The sequence below is a fragment of the Amborella trichopoda genome, chromosome 9, assembly GCF_054954075.1.
Source record: "Amborella trichopoda isolate Santa Cruz 75 chromosome 9, AtrichopodaSantaCruz75HAP2 v2.0, whole genome shotgun sequence".
Lineage (NCBI taxonomy): Eukaryota > Viridiplantae > Streptophyta > Magnoliopsida > Amborellales > Amborellaceae > Amborella > Amborella trichopoda.
This window is the reverse complement of record NC_142344.1, coordinates 20,097,923-20,113,088: the sequence shown is the minus strand read 5'-3', so window position 1 is coordinate 20,113,088 and position 15,166 is coordinate 20,097,923.

Here is a 15,166-nt window from a genome sequence, read left to right as displayed (position 1 = left end):
TCTTTGACTACCAATCTTGCACAATCCATGACATTTCGAGTCTTCATTTTTGATTACAAATTGAAGAGGATACTATCACGATCATTTTGTGATAAATTTCGTCTATTTTGGTATCCGTTTGAGCATTTTTCAATTTGGGAAGTTGTCGGAAAATGGGATTCCAGCGACTAGAAAAGTATGCCTTTTTCTACCTCAAAATCCGACCTCCGATCATTCATAAAAATCATATCAAATTGTAGTTCTTCGAAGCATGGTGGCAATGGATCCATACTTGCGATGATCCGACATTAGGATCTTGAGCTATGGTCTCTCACAGAATTGGATGTTCTTTTTAAAATCTGAATTTTCATGCTTCAAGCTTACCTTCTAACTAAGAATTCTCTCATTTCTGACCACGCCATGATACGTTCCATATGTCAAAACAGGCATATTGTCGAGATCTAGCTCGTATCCGAATTTGAGCTTAATTGGACTCAAAATGAGCAAGTTATAAGCATTTAAAGTTCATCTCAAAATGAGAAAACACAGTTTCCATAAATAGAAATTTGTTCATCGAGACTGCACTGCAATAGTGTAAAACCCACCCTTTATTTGTAAGTTAGGCTCAGAATAGTCCTGGAGGGTCCGATTGAGCTAAATCTTGAGCATTTTCGACGTTCTGGATCCATTGACGATGGTTTGATATTATTTTAAGACCTAGAAAATGTGGCTATAGTTATAGGATATATCTTCAGCATAATAGGAACTGAATTGAAAACTGAGCTTCGTCCTGATAAACTCAAAAGTTGTCAGAATACGACTAAATGTTATGCGTATCCTTAGGGTATTCAAAACTACCATCTCATGCAATTTGAGGCCATTCTCACACTTCTTCAGAGGTTGCCCAATATCAGGCTTATTGCTATAGTGTTCTTGTGGTCTGGAGGCGTCTTGGGGACCTGTGGGACTAGGTTTCTACGAGCTCTATTCTTATTCATTCTGGAGATACAAGTACGTCAAAAATGATGTATAACACCCAATCCCCCTTAACTCGCACAAGTCACAAGGACAATTAGACCCAAATCGATCTCCTCAAGGTGAGGTTCCAGTCCAGTCAAGTCAAGGCCCTCAAAAGACCCATTCTAGGGGTTCTAAAAGTCAAAATCCGAGCCACCACAGCTCCTCTAATGGGGGCTTGCACCATGAGTTCCCTAAGTTTCATTTAGAACTCCCCGAGTTCTATGATAGCTTTGCAGTCAAAGATCTTTAGAACTTTCCTTCAGTCAAGGCTTTCTTGAGGCGTACATCCTTATTGAGCCACGCGTCCCACCTAGGCATCGAGTTGTCAATTAGATTAAATTTGGAGAATCTCTTTAGCCCCTGACCAACAAAGTCATGCGAGCTTCACCCCGTCAGTGAACCGGCACCGCCAATCTTCTCATCCTCCAACTCCAGTGGAATTTGGCTCGACCATGGGACCATCCATCCCATAATCAGTCTACACTTGACCCTCGTCGGGTCATGAATAGTCATTTCATGACCCCGCCCCATGACCCTTACCGTACCATGCCGAAGGGCGATAGAGTGTGGGATCGCAACCGGAGGTCATGAACGCCACTCAGGTGGGAGTGAGCTCAATGCATTTTTAATGTGGTAAACAAAGCAAACCACAACATAAAGCAAAACTCCCACCAGAAACATAACAAAAGCTGGATGAATTAAAACTATTTCATATCCATCTACAAAACTAAAAAATATTACAATTCATACAAGGCCTTACAGGCTCGGCCACAAAATACATAACTTCATAAAACAACAACTGCATGGCCGACAATTAACAAACACCTACATAAGGACAGAGATCCACTCGTCTAGGACAGGCTTTCAGTCTACCAAACACAACCACCTCCCGCCATCCTCGACCTATAGCAAACAATCTACAAGAATGGAAGTAATGGAATGAGCTAAAAATCCCAGTAAGTAAATCACAACATCATGCTTCCCTACCTATACACATAATATCACAACAATGATCAAGGTTCTATTCCATACTCATAAAACAGGAATCGTGCATCACAATTATGTCACAATTATAGGATGATACTTTTCACAGTAGAGTAGGCACAATATAAGATATCAAATAACACATACACTAGTAATCCATCAATCTCAACAAATCAACACAAATAAGAGAGCATAACAAAATCAATAGACACTAACTCACTCTTTAGTCCTATGCATCAGGCCAAACACATCTCTTAGATTAGTCACAATAACTCAGGTAACCATATATCTCAGGTTAATCTCACATATCAAGTCGATTACATATCTCAGGCGACTACCTATCTTGAGCGATGCAATTTGCATAAAGCATTGGCGGGAAGTCACATATCACCTTGTGCGTACCTCACTGGTGTCAGTTACCAAGTCAGGCCCTGCAATATGCTCAAAGCAGGCATCTCAGAATCACATATCAGTCACAGTATCATAGTATCCAACTATCAATAGGTGACCCATTGCGTAGTGGTCAGTATCACAATATAACAGTTTCAGTACATCTCACCTCATGTGCACTTAGAAGTCACATATTTCGGTCAATGTAATATACCCAAAGCATGTCGAGAAATCCCATATCACTAAAGATATCACCATGTCAACAGCCAGCCGTGTAATACACTCAAAGCACACCAATAATCCCAGTATGGTTATATATCATAGTACAGTCACATATCACAGTATGGTCATGCAATACTCTCAAAGTATGTCATTTAATCACATAACAATCACAATATCACATATCACAGTTCTACATATCTTAGTATAATAATATCCGACTACTCAGAGCACAATGTTTCATATCACATCGTAGAATATCTCATCTCATAAGCATTCTCTGATTCGGAGCATTCACATCTCATAGAAAGATATACATAGCCCCTGATACATCAGGAATATCAACTTAATCACAACAGGACAATTGAAGCAAATACAGCTATCTCTCACCCAAAGGTGGTATGAAGTCGATTGATAGCCATTTGATCAGTCAACACTTAGACACAACATATATATTGGTTCTGGAATTCTTGCATTATGCTACAGTAACACGTCCCTCTTGTCAAATGCATAACTCTCAATCTGGAGGGCATCTCAAAATGATTTCAACATGCAACTTTTAGCCAATATATTGATCTTTCAAATGACAGGGGTTTGGGAGCAATAAGACTCCATTTATACAGCCAAAACCAATGTTAATAGAGGTCACAGTTCTGAAATTCAATGAATCTGCTAATCAGTGACATGCCTCCACAATTTGGATCATAACTTCATAATAATACAGAATTAGAACCAGGTTAAAACATGAAAATTATAATAGACTCGTGTATATTTTAAAGGACTATAATTTCGTGTCAGTTGGACTTTAATAGGTCAGGCAAAGTCTCAGTGCAACATAAGAAATATTCCTGAAATGTATCATAGTCTACTAACAGTAACATCTAAGCATAAAATGAAACACATGTTCCAAACTATCAAGAATCTCAACTGGACATCAACATCAAAATCAAAGTATACTCAGGTATCTTTCCAATGGTGGTAATTTGAGTTAATTTTGAGATCATTTGATAGGTCAACATAGAGTTATAAGAACCTCAGTTCTTCTTGGAATTTCACAGTCCAGGCATAACACACATCTAAGATCACATCATAACTTCTAAACTATACAAGATAACAGCATGAAACCAATTCTATCTTAAACTAGACTCACATGAGTATCAATCCGCCAATTTTTATGCTCAACATAAATTACAACTGTGCATAGCATATCTTACAAGCAAAACCCACTTCCTGGAAAACAGAACACAAAACATGCATACAATCCTATTTATTCACACAATTTCTATACAATCTCATGTCTAGTCTCATTCTTAAATTCAAGCTATCATTCATGCCTAAATCATGCTTCATACGTGCTTAGATTCATGCTTCATTCATACATAATTCATACATCATTCATGCTTCAATTCATGCTTCATACTACACTATCATGATCTACTTACCTCACAAAAACTCCAAGTTTACCCCCTACCAAGCTCCCCCTCTGAGGTCAAGCTTCCAAAGCTTGAGGCTCTATGTGTGGTAAAGAGAGAAAGGATGTGGGAGAGGGAGAGAGAGCAAAGCAAAAGTTCTTAGAGAGATGATGACTTTATTTATAAAAGAGGAAAGGGCAGCATGACAATTGGTGTGCAAGAGTACACAAGTGGGAAACATGGGCTTACATGGTCAACAAGTGGCAAACTCAAGGCACACTAAACAACAAGCAATGGACAAGTGGCGTTTGCTGCCCATGCATGCTACGCAGCCGACGATATGCGCACGGCGATGCATAGCCGGCGATACTCGTCATTTCACTCTCACGTGGCATCATTCTCTAGTCACAGACAGTGTTGGTCCTTCGCTCACGACGTTAGCTCAGTTGGCACGCGGCCTTAGCTCCTTGTGCGCGCGACGGTAGTCCCTTACGGTCGCGGCGTTAGTCTAGGTGGCGTTACTCCACACGTCAATGCTATAGCTTATTCTCTCTCTTTAATTCACAGACGGTGCTACCTCTTATGCTCACGACAATACTCCCATTCGCTCGGCATTACCTCTTAACGCACGTAGAGTTTTTCCTCTCTCTTCACGCGTGGCAGCGATTTCTTCCGTGCACGATGTTTGTCTCTTCTTCTCGTCGCCGCACGTGCTCACCATGCCCAAGAAATTTGGGTCATTACATCATCCCCACCTAAAAAGGTATTTTTTCCTTTATACTTGATCATCACACAAATGGGGGTACACTCCAAACAATCTATTGAGGCAAACAAACATAACCAACTTATGCCCTGGAGTGTCAAAATCCTGAACACCCAACAGAACCCCTCAGTACTAACTCTAAGCTAAATGCTAAGAAAGTGTGCATACACTAAGGTAAAATCAAGAGGTGAAGGTTCAATGCTTAGAATTGTTGGTACGGATCCTTGCCATCACAACCCAAAACAGGAACACCCAGACACTAGCTATTAGCCTAACCAAAAACCATTCTAAAAACAATCTTAAAAACTCTTTAAGCCAAGGAACCTATCCTGGCTGCTCTGATACCATAACTGTCACGATCCCGCACTCTATCGCCCTTTGGCGTGGTACGATAGGGGTCAGGGGGCGGGGTCGTGACAAGTCACCCATTGGTGCAGCCTCTTTAGGTTATCCTAGTTCCATACCATCAATCGTAGGCGCCCTATTCAGCCCTTGTTCCAACTCAATATCCCTCGAGTCATCGTACCAGTCAACCTCATACCTTCCGACTGCACCTTCGGCAATCAATCATCCTTACCTAAGATATCCTATGCACCGGGCCCCTGTTGTCCATTTTCAGGTGCCTGCACTGGTTTTTTATACCTCGGCTCCCCATCCTAGGCCGCTTCTCAGATCTACCCATACTATCCTTCGGCCCAGGCACCTTCACCTGTGCCAATCCAATACCAATCTCCAGCCGTCCCGGCCCAGGCACCTTTGCCTACGTCAGTTCCATACTAGGCTTCGACCACCCCCGCTCAGGCCTCTGACTAATGCAACTCTAGCCATCTTGCAGGTTCACCTCACCTCTAGTCTGGTTCAGCCCATACCCACTGCATCTCCTACATCACAAATTATTTCATCAGTTCTGAGCAACCGATATGCCCTTGAGGTTAAAACTCCTGAGGAAGTTGAGCTCGCCCAACTGAAAGGCAAACTAACTACATTTAAACAGACCCTGGATAAGATCGAAGTTCCAAATATTCTCACTCCATGATCTTATGTCAAGGACATTTTCGAGGATAAGATCGAAGTTCCAAATATCTTCACTCCATGATCTTATGTAAGTGGTGACGTAATTAGCAGTGTCACATTTCTTAAAGTTCCAAATATACTTCGTCCGGGTTTGGTGTTCCCGAAGTTTGAAAACAAGTTTAGCGAGAAAGGTGACACTGCTAATTACGTCACCACTTATATATAGACTGTTCCAGTATTAGAAGAAACACAACGTCTCAAAGCGATGTTTTGATACACACTTTTTAGACCACCTTTAATGTGGTTCCGAGAAGTGATGTCCAAGTACCCTTAACAGACCCCTAATGAATTGTTTCAGCGTTTTATCAAAAAATATCAAGGGACCAAGCAGCAACCAATGACCTTTGGGGAGTTGGTTGCAGTCAAACAAAATATTGGAGAGTTGTTCCCTGACTTTGCTAATCGATTCTGAGAATCTGCATGAAAGGTCATTGATTGCACACTTTTAGAGACCTCTCAAATGAGTGTGTGCCTAGAGAACTCTCTCCCAGAGTATATGAATTTCTTTAGTCACGGGCTGACCTTTCTCATTCTAACAAATGTTGACCAAGTTGCTTTCTATGAAAGGTTGAAGGTCACCACCGTCAGTGCAAAGTCTGAGAACCCGATAATGACCACACCATCACAAACCAAACCAGGGGCAATTATGACAATAACAACAAAAAGAACAACACTACTACCTAGGTAGGCCAGATTGTCATGGCACCAACTCTACACCAAGCTCAAAAGAAAAACAATCAGCCTAGGGACACCAGTAGGACCAAAAACTTTAATGGAAACATTGGAAACAGAAGACCCTTTCCAGAAGTTAACCTTCCGCCCATGTAGGAACCTCTCTCCATGTCTTCCAGACCCTGTCCTACCCAAATACGACATTAAGGACAAGTCCAAATGGTGTGGATACTATAGAAACCATACCCATAGCACTGAAGACTACTATAACTTGAAACGTAGCATCGGAAACTCCTAGATAAGGGTGCTATCAACCCCTCTCAACAATACACCAGTAGCGGTCTCTAATGAGAAAATGGGAATATTTGCAATATCGCTTCCGAATAATGGCAAGAAAGCTAAAAATGAGCTCCCCAAAGAGGTCGGGCCAAACTCGGTCGTCATCATGAGGATTGAACACAAGCCAACTCAGGGAGACCTTAATGTCCAAAATCACACCATCTTAAAAAACGAAGGAGTTGTAGTCATTATAGATCCATGCATAAATATGATTTCAATTAACTGTGACTACACTCCATTGTAAGATGAGAATGTTGAAAATCCATAAGATTCTAGACCAAGCGTCATCATTGTAGTAATAAAACCCTCAAGAGGTTGACCACCTCACGAAGAGAGGAAGTCACTTCAAGCCACCGCGATTGACTGCTGACACTCTCGAAGAAAAGCTTGGGAATCCTCCTAAAACCCACCAAACCCCCATTCTGTCAAATGAATAAATGAAGGAAAAAGAAACATACATAGCTGAGCCTATCTCTCACTATAATTTGCCAGCTCATTTGAGTAAATTTCCAACATCCATTTCTATCATGGATTTACTGAAGAACTCGCCCGTTCACCGAGCTGAAATTAAGGAAGTTTTGGGGAGGACTCAGATCCCTACTCACACTCGATTAGAATAGCTAAGCAGTGGCTTCATGAAAATCTTGTCGTGGCTTCCACTTTCCACTAATGCCTGAAGTTCCTAAACGTTGGAGGTGTAGCTTAGGTACGTTCAGATGTTATCAAAGCGATAAATGAGGAGTTCTTTAAAAATTTGAAAATCCAAGAGATTTTGCTTCTGACATAGAAGGAGAACTTGCTCCATGATCCATATAGCTCAAAGAGATCCATCTCATCGGACAATTGATGACACTACAAAATGTCTGAGAAACTGAAAGACGGTTGTACTCATTATGACTTCGGTTCATACATGGCATTGCAAATACTATTAGCTCCCTAGACTCTGGCCTTGGAAAAAATGGGCAAGGTGTTGCTAAGGCAATCACTCATCCCGCTCAAGCCAAAAGAGAGACTAAGGATGGAGGAGGGTTACGTTGCACACTTTCTAAATTTCAGTGCAAACGCAAACCTTCTTTAAATCCAAGCTTCTTTCTTGGAGGAATTCAAGGCCTTGACCATACGAAGACTGAATCTCTATCAGAACTCAAAGTCAATATTGAATTCCCCTCAAAGGAAGAGCCCTTACAATAATAACTCTCACGGCTTACAATTGGAGTCAACATTGTGTCTATCACTTCCTCAACCCTAAAGCAAACTATGTCAACTACTGAAAACTAGAGCATCACTCCCCTATTTATTGAAACCATCAAAGGGTTACACTAAAACTTCCAAGTCCCTCTGCTAAAAAATGGGTTCACGCAAGATGGTTATAAATACATCTTACGCAAAGCCCCTATGGCACCATTACCTCTCTCGTTGTATAAACTGCAGTTAAAGCCTTTGATAAACCCATGCAAAGCCCCTATGGCACCATTACCTCTCTCGTTGTATAAAATGCAGTTAAAGCCTTTGATAAACCCAAAAAAAAGCTCGAGTCAAGTCGAGGAAGAAAATAAAAACAAAATGAGGACTCATCTACCAATGAAAATTTCAAGGCGGATGAAGAACCTCCTTCTTAGGAACTCATGCACCAAGATGGGCAGTTTAAAACAAGATTCAACGATACTACTTTTGCTATTGTCGAAGAAACCTTATATATCAACTTAAGGACTAAGAAAAGTCAATATCACAAAAATAGAAAACATCCCTGATGCCAGAAGAACAAGTCAATATGATCTCTACCTTGAAAGAATATATAGACATCTTTGCCTGGTCCTATGATGACATGCCTGGCTTAAACCCTATATTAGGACAACACCATCTTGTATTCAATGAGGAGGCAAAAGTCGTGAAACAAAAACTGTCTCACTTGGAGCTGAAAAAAGAAGAAGAGACTGATAAGCTTTTGAAGGCAAACTTCATCTTACCTGTGGACTAGCCAATATTGTGGTAGTACTTAAGAAATATGAGAGAATCAGAGTTTGTGTCGACTATAGGGATCTAAACAAACCCTATTCTATGGATGACTTTCCTCTCCCAAATATAGAAGCCCTAGTTGACAACACTACTGGACACCAAATATTATCCTTCATGGATGATTTCTCTGGTTACCATCATATCCATTTTGTGAAAGAAGACTTCATTCATCACGCAATGGGAAACATACTGTAATGGTCATGCTTTTCAGCTTGACTACTATATTCCATGAATTAGTGCAAGACATCATGGAAGAATTTGTGGATGACATCCTATGTAAATCTAAAACTACGAATGTCCAACTCGCCAATTTAAAGATCATATTTGACCGACTCTGAGAGCACTGAGAGCACCAACTAAAGTTGAATCCTAAAAAATGGGCCTTCAATGTCGAGTTTGGCAAGCTGCTTAGCTTTATTGTTAGCCAAAGAGGCATATAAGTAGACCTAATGAAAATTGGGGCTATCTCAGAAATGCCACCAATATACATACATACATACATATATATATATATATATATATATATATATATATATATATATATATATATATATATATATATATATATATATATATATATATGTGTGTGTGTGTGTGTGTGTGTGTGTGTGTGTGTGTGTGTGTGTGTGTGTGTGTGTGTGTGTGTGTGTGTGTGTGTGTGTGTGTGAAATCCGTGGGTTGCAAGGCAGGATCTAGGGTATCCGAATATTCATCTCCCAATTAGCTGTGAAATATGCTCCATTCAATCGCCTGCTAAATAAGGATACTCTAGTTATTTGGAATGAGGCATGTCAAAAAGCCTTTGACCACATAAAGGAGTACCTTTTTAGCCTACCAATCCTAGAGTCCAATTGATTCCAACAAACCTTTGTTCATTTACCTTGATGTGATAGATAAGACAATGGGGTCGATGTTAAGGCAGCACATCAATCAAGGAAAAGAGAATACCATCTATTACATTGGTAAGACAATGATCAATTGTGAGATGCAGTACTCAGATATGGAGAAACACTATCTAGCCTTGGTGTGGATGACTCAAAGGCTGAGGCATTATGTGCTATCTCTTACCATAGTGCTCATATTCAAAATGGATCCACTAAAGTTTCTGCTAGAAAGGCTTGTTCTCAATGGGAGACTAGCCAAGTGGAGGATGCTCCTAAGTGAATTTCATATCGACTATGTCACTTACAATTTAGTCAAGGGGCAAGCAATTGCCGATCACTTAGCCGAGCATGCCCAACTTGATAATGTGCCCATCAAAACAGATCTCCCTAATGAGAACTTCTTTGACATCAAGGATCCTACTTGGGAGCTATACTTTGAGGGCGCCAGGAATGAATATGATACTGGAGTTGACGTCATCCTATCCTCCTCAGGGGGAATAATGTTTCCATCAGCTATAAGGCTCAACTTTCTCTGAACTAACAACATTACAGAATATGAAGCCTTAATAGTTGATTCAAAGAATGCCCGTGAAATCCAAATTGCACAATTATGAGTCATCAATGATTCTCATCATGTACTATATTAAACCAATAGGAAATGGAAGGTTAGAGACAAAAGCTCCAGGCCTTCCAGGACACAGTTGAAAAGTTGTCAAAATTCTTCATAAGAATAACTTTTCAGCATGTGATTAGGGAAAACAATCGGTTCGCCGATAACTTTGCCACTCTCGCATCAATGGTGGATATTCTTCCCCAAACGAGTGCCCAACTATTCTATATAAGGCACAAGAGTGACCTTTCACCTCACAAGATAGAGCCAAAAGAAGAAGATCACGAGCCAGAAAGGGAAGAAAAAGCATTCAACCTCGAATCCAACCAGATTGTCAAAGCCAAGCCTTGGTATCACAACGTATCAGCCCTACTCAAAGATGGGACATCCCGAAGGAGTCACAAAGAGAGATAGGGATTTCCTAAGAAGATTCTCGATCAACTTCTTGATCAAAGACAATATCCTATACATGAAGTCTTTCAAAGGAACTTTCTTAAGATGTATTGGCCAACCAAAACTCGATACAATGCTCAAAGAACTACGCGATGAAGGAGGACATGCAGTGGCAACACTCCTAGCTCAGAAAGGTAGAAGACAAGGATATTACTAGAACGACCATGGTTGAAGATTGTTAGAAATATGTGAAGAGATGCCTTAAATGCCAAGTTTATCGGGATCTACATCACGCCTCCAGTCTTGTTATCCTCTATGTTGGCCATATACATTGTTGGCATGATAAAGCCAAGAGCTTCTAATGGACACAGGTTTTATCCTCACTGCTACTGAATATTTCACAAAATGGGTCTTGACTGCCTCATTCACTAAGATAGAAGGACAACATGTGGCTCAGTTCATCACAAATAACATCATTTATAGATTTGGAGTCCCCAAAATCATCGTCACTAATAATGGGACTAACTTCAAGAATGAAAAAGTAGCGAAGATGTGCAAAAGATTCAGGATAGAGCAAAAATTCTCTTCACCCTATTATCCCAAAGGCAATGGTCAAGCAGAAGCAACTAACAAAGCCCTACTGAAGATAATCGATTGAAGTATAGAAAGTAGCAAGGATTAACATGTAAAACTGCTAGCTGCACTCTGGGCCTCTAGAAGCATTGAGAAAACAGCCTCAGGGATGACATCTACTCATTGCTGTATGGCATGGAGGCGGTACTTCCAATCAAAGTGGAAATACCCACTCTTAAGATGCTTGCTCACAAGGAATCAAACTACAAACAACATGCTGAAGCACGACTAGCCGCTCTCGAAACCTTGGACGAGAGACGACTAGGAGCAGCTGATAAAATGATCTTCTACCATCATAGAATCAAGCATTGTCAGAATATAGGGAACGAGTCCCAAGCGTGCTTAGGGACCTAAAAAAAAGTATCATTTCTCATCCATCCAGCATTGTTGGACAACACATCAACCTGTTGGAACATTATCGAAAACGGGAAGAGGTCATGTCTCCACTGATAATGTTGCCAACGCCATTAGCAGTGGTGCCAGGATAAAAAAGGGTAGATTAGGTCTGATCACTCACGAAAAACTGCTCAGGACATCAACAAAATAGACCATAAAATGAAGATGCAGAAACGACGAAACACTTAAAACATAGAACAAAGCTTCTTTCATTAAAATCAAAGGCATCCATAAGGACGATTACATGAAATTGGAGCAAAGCAAGTGAAGAAAAGAAATTAGGCCTAAGAGAAAAAGAAGGCACTCTATGGGTCACCTAGGCACACCTCATTACTGTCTCCTCTTCATTTAGCTTGGCCTCTCTCATCTCTTTAGATGACTGCTCCCTTATCTCAAGGGCCTCCTTGGCTAGGCTGGCAAACCAAGCCACCTCCTCATAAAGAGATTTGGCATCTGGGATGCCAAATCCCAAAAGTCGCTCTATCACCCCTTTCAAGAGAAAAGGGAACATGCACAACTCATAAAGGAAGGTGTGACCGAAACAACAGTAGATGCCCTTGAGGGCCTTGTCACCGGTTTCCACATCTCGGATACTAACTCAGAGGATCGGGCTAGGTTGACATCCTTTCGGCATTGCCAGCACTACTACCATGCCCCGCTCCTAAATGTTTGCTAAGGGCTGTAACCCCTTAGAATCACCATGAGTCACGCCAGGATCACCACTATTTGCAAACATATGACTCTGAGAGTGGGTAATACGACGGGACGACATTTAAGAAATTGATCGAGCAGAGGAAAAGATAAGAGAAGCCTGAGATCAGGAATTTCCAAGGTCAATGTTCCATAGAAATGGTCCCCACATGGCCCCAAAGACTCCATTTCATAACACCCATCTCAAAATAGGGCATTGCTACTGGTAATGGTGCCATCGCCATTTCCAGCAACGTCGGAATCAAGGATTTGTCATTTCAAAACAAAGCCCAAGGCCAGGCACAAAGTCAACAAAATGACCAAAACACCTCTAACAAATTGAGAGGTAGTCCGAATGCCTTTGGCGCCATTGGCAGTGGCGCCAGAAACCCAAACCCCCCCAAATGACTCGGATCCGACACGGACGGCTGTCGGACCCCCAAAAGATGAATCTGTTGGCCTAAGTCCAACATTAGTCCTCCCAAATAGGATTTCAACGATACCTACTTGGGACAACTAGCCCTATAAATTATTTCCATCACCACACGACTTTAAACTGTGCGGTTGGCTCCCTTGTCGTATGAGCTTAAACTGTAGACCTTTTCTATTTAAATAAACATTTCTATAAAATCTTATCCTCTTCCAAAAACCAAGGCGCTGAGGTAACCTTGTCTGGGAATTTCATAAGCGCTTTGTGTATGTCATTTAAAAACTTTAATTTCTATGGTTTCAATCATAACTTGTCGTTAGTACTTGTTTAAAAAATCCCTCTCTGACTTCGATCTTCTTTAAAATATTTTCAAGAACAAAAGAGTTAGATCATGATGAATAGAGTGCACATATGGTCAACCGTGTCCAAAAGGTAAAGACCGTGGCAATGAATACTAAACACCCATTTCCCCATGAAAGCTAGAAAACAAAATGAAAAACACCCCAATCGTAGACCATCTAAACTCTAAAGCCCAAGAATACACCCGTGGCATGAGGTTGACTGCGACCTACTCAATTGAGATTTCTCCATCTTTCTCATCTAAATCATATCCGCTAAATCATCAAAACTCGAACTTCATTGGAACCTTGGCACACGACCTTAGTCAAACAAATAGAGGGCTTAGCAGTGACCACCCCGAATGATGGGCTAACTCACCTCCCGGTACCAGTGATCACAGGCTTGATGGGCTGACTGATGTCACACTTTTGAAGAACATTGTTGTTTAAATTCCTTGTTACCCAACTCTATATCTCAGGCGTCTACGCCTCAGTGGCCCCATTTCTCATTGCTCATGCGTGACATAAGTATAAAAGAGGGGCAACTATAGACACTCCGGTCTCGATCGAGGAAGCTATGGAACGCCAAAAAATCCTGCGCAAGCTACTCGTGAACTTGAACCACTCATACCGTTTCCAGACCTAACCCGAAATCATGCCCCACTAGCCTAGACCGCTCGGTAGAGCTCACAACACCGAAGAACACCCTTGAAGGTAGATCAGAACTTAAGACTATTAAGATGAAAGCAACCTAGAAGTAGAAAGTTCTGGCGCCACCTAGCGACGACACAAGCTGCCCGATACTCTAGTTAGACATGGTAACACGTGGCAGAAGAAAAGGTCTGACGCCATTGCCAGTGGCGTCGGTGCCACTTAAACCAGCACCAGGCCTCTTACAGTAAAAGTTAAAGGCAACCTGTATATACAAACTCGTGTCGTTTGTTAGTACGAACTGACACGTGCCAGAAAGGACTGACATGTCAGATGTCAGTACAGAAGGATGTGCCACCTTCGGATTTGTCAAGGAAATGTCACATCAGCTGTCAATCGTATGATAACACACTAATGGTCGACTAATATCGACGACTCTTGGAATGATGCCAAAGGCAATCAGAATGGCGACGGTTTTTGATTGGTCCATCAATTTTATTGAAGAATGACCAGAAGACGACACGTGGTCAATTTTTTCAGAAAGCAACTCCATGGTGCCAATGCCATTGCCTATGGCATTGGGCTTCCAACATAGCTCACAAAGTTGTATCCGGGTGAGTGTCACGTGATTATGAAGCATTTTAATTTTGTTGACTACATTTAATGATAATTAATACTAATTTTGACGCACATGTCTAACTAGAGTATTAAAATAATTTTGAAGCATTAAAATAACCAACAGTGATCCTCGAACTAATATTATTGATTATTTTAATGCTTCAAAGTTAAAATAATCAATAATATTAGTGTCATTTTCTGGGTTATTATTAGTGTCAATAATATTAGTGTCAGCATTAAAATAATCAATAATATTAGTGTTACCATTTTGCTTCATTCAAATATCTCTGTTAGGTGAAGACTTGAGATATCTAATAATCCTATTGATAACTTTTATATGACAAGATCTAGGAGTATGCATAAATTGGCTCACAAGACTAACTGCATTCAATATGCTGGTCTTGTTACAATCAAATAAATCAAATTTCCCACAAGTCCCTGAAAATTACTCACATCTTCAATGGGTTTACCATCAATTAAATTAAGATTGCAATTAAGATCGACATGGGTGTCAATGAGTTTGACTCCCATTTTTCCAGTTTCTTTCAACAAATCTAAGATGCATTAAAGAGTCGCTTTTTTTAATATGTTACTCCAATGTCAAGAAAATACTCTAGTTGACCTAGATCCTTGATGTCCAATTCTCTACGAAGAT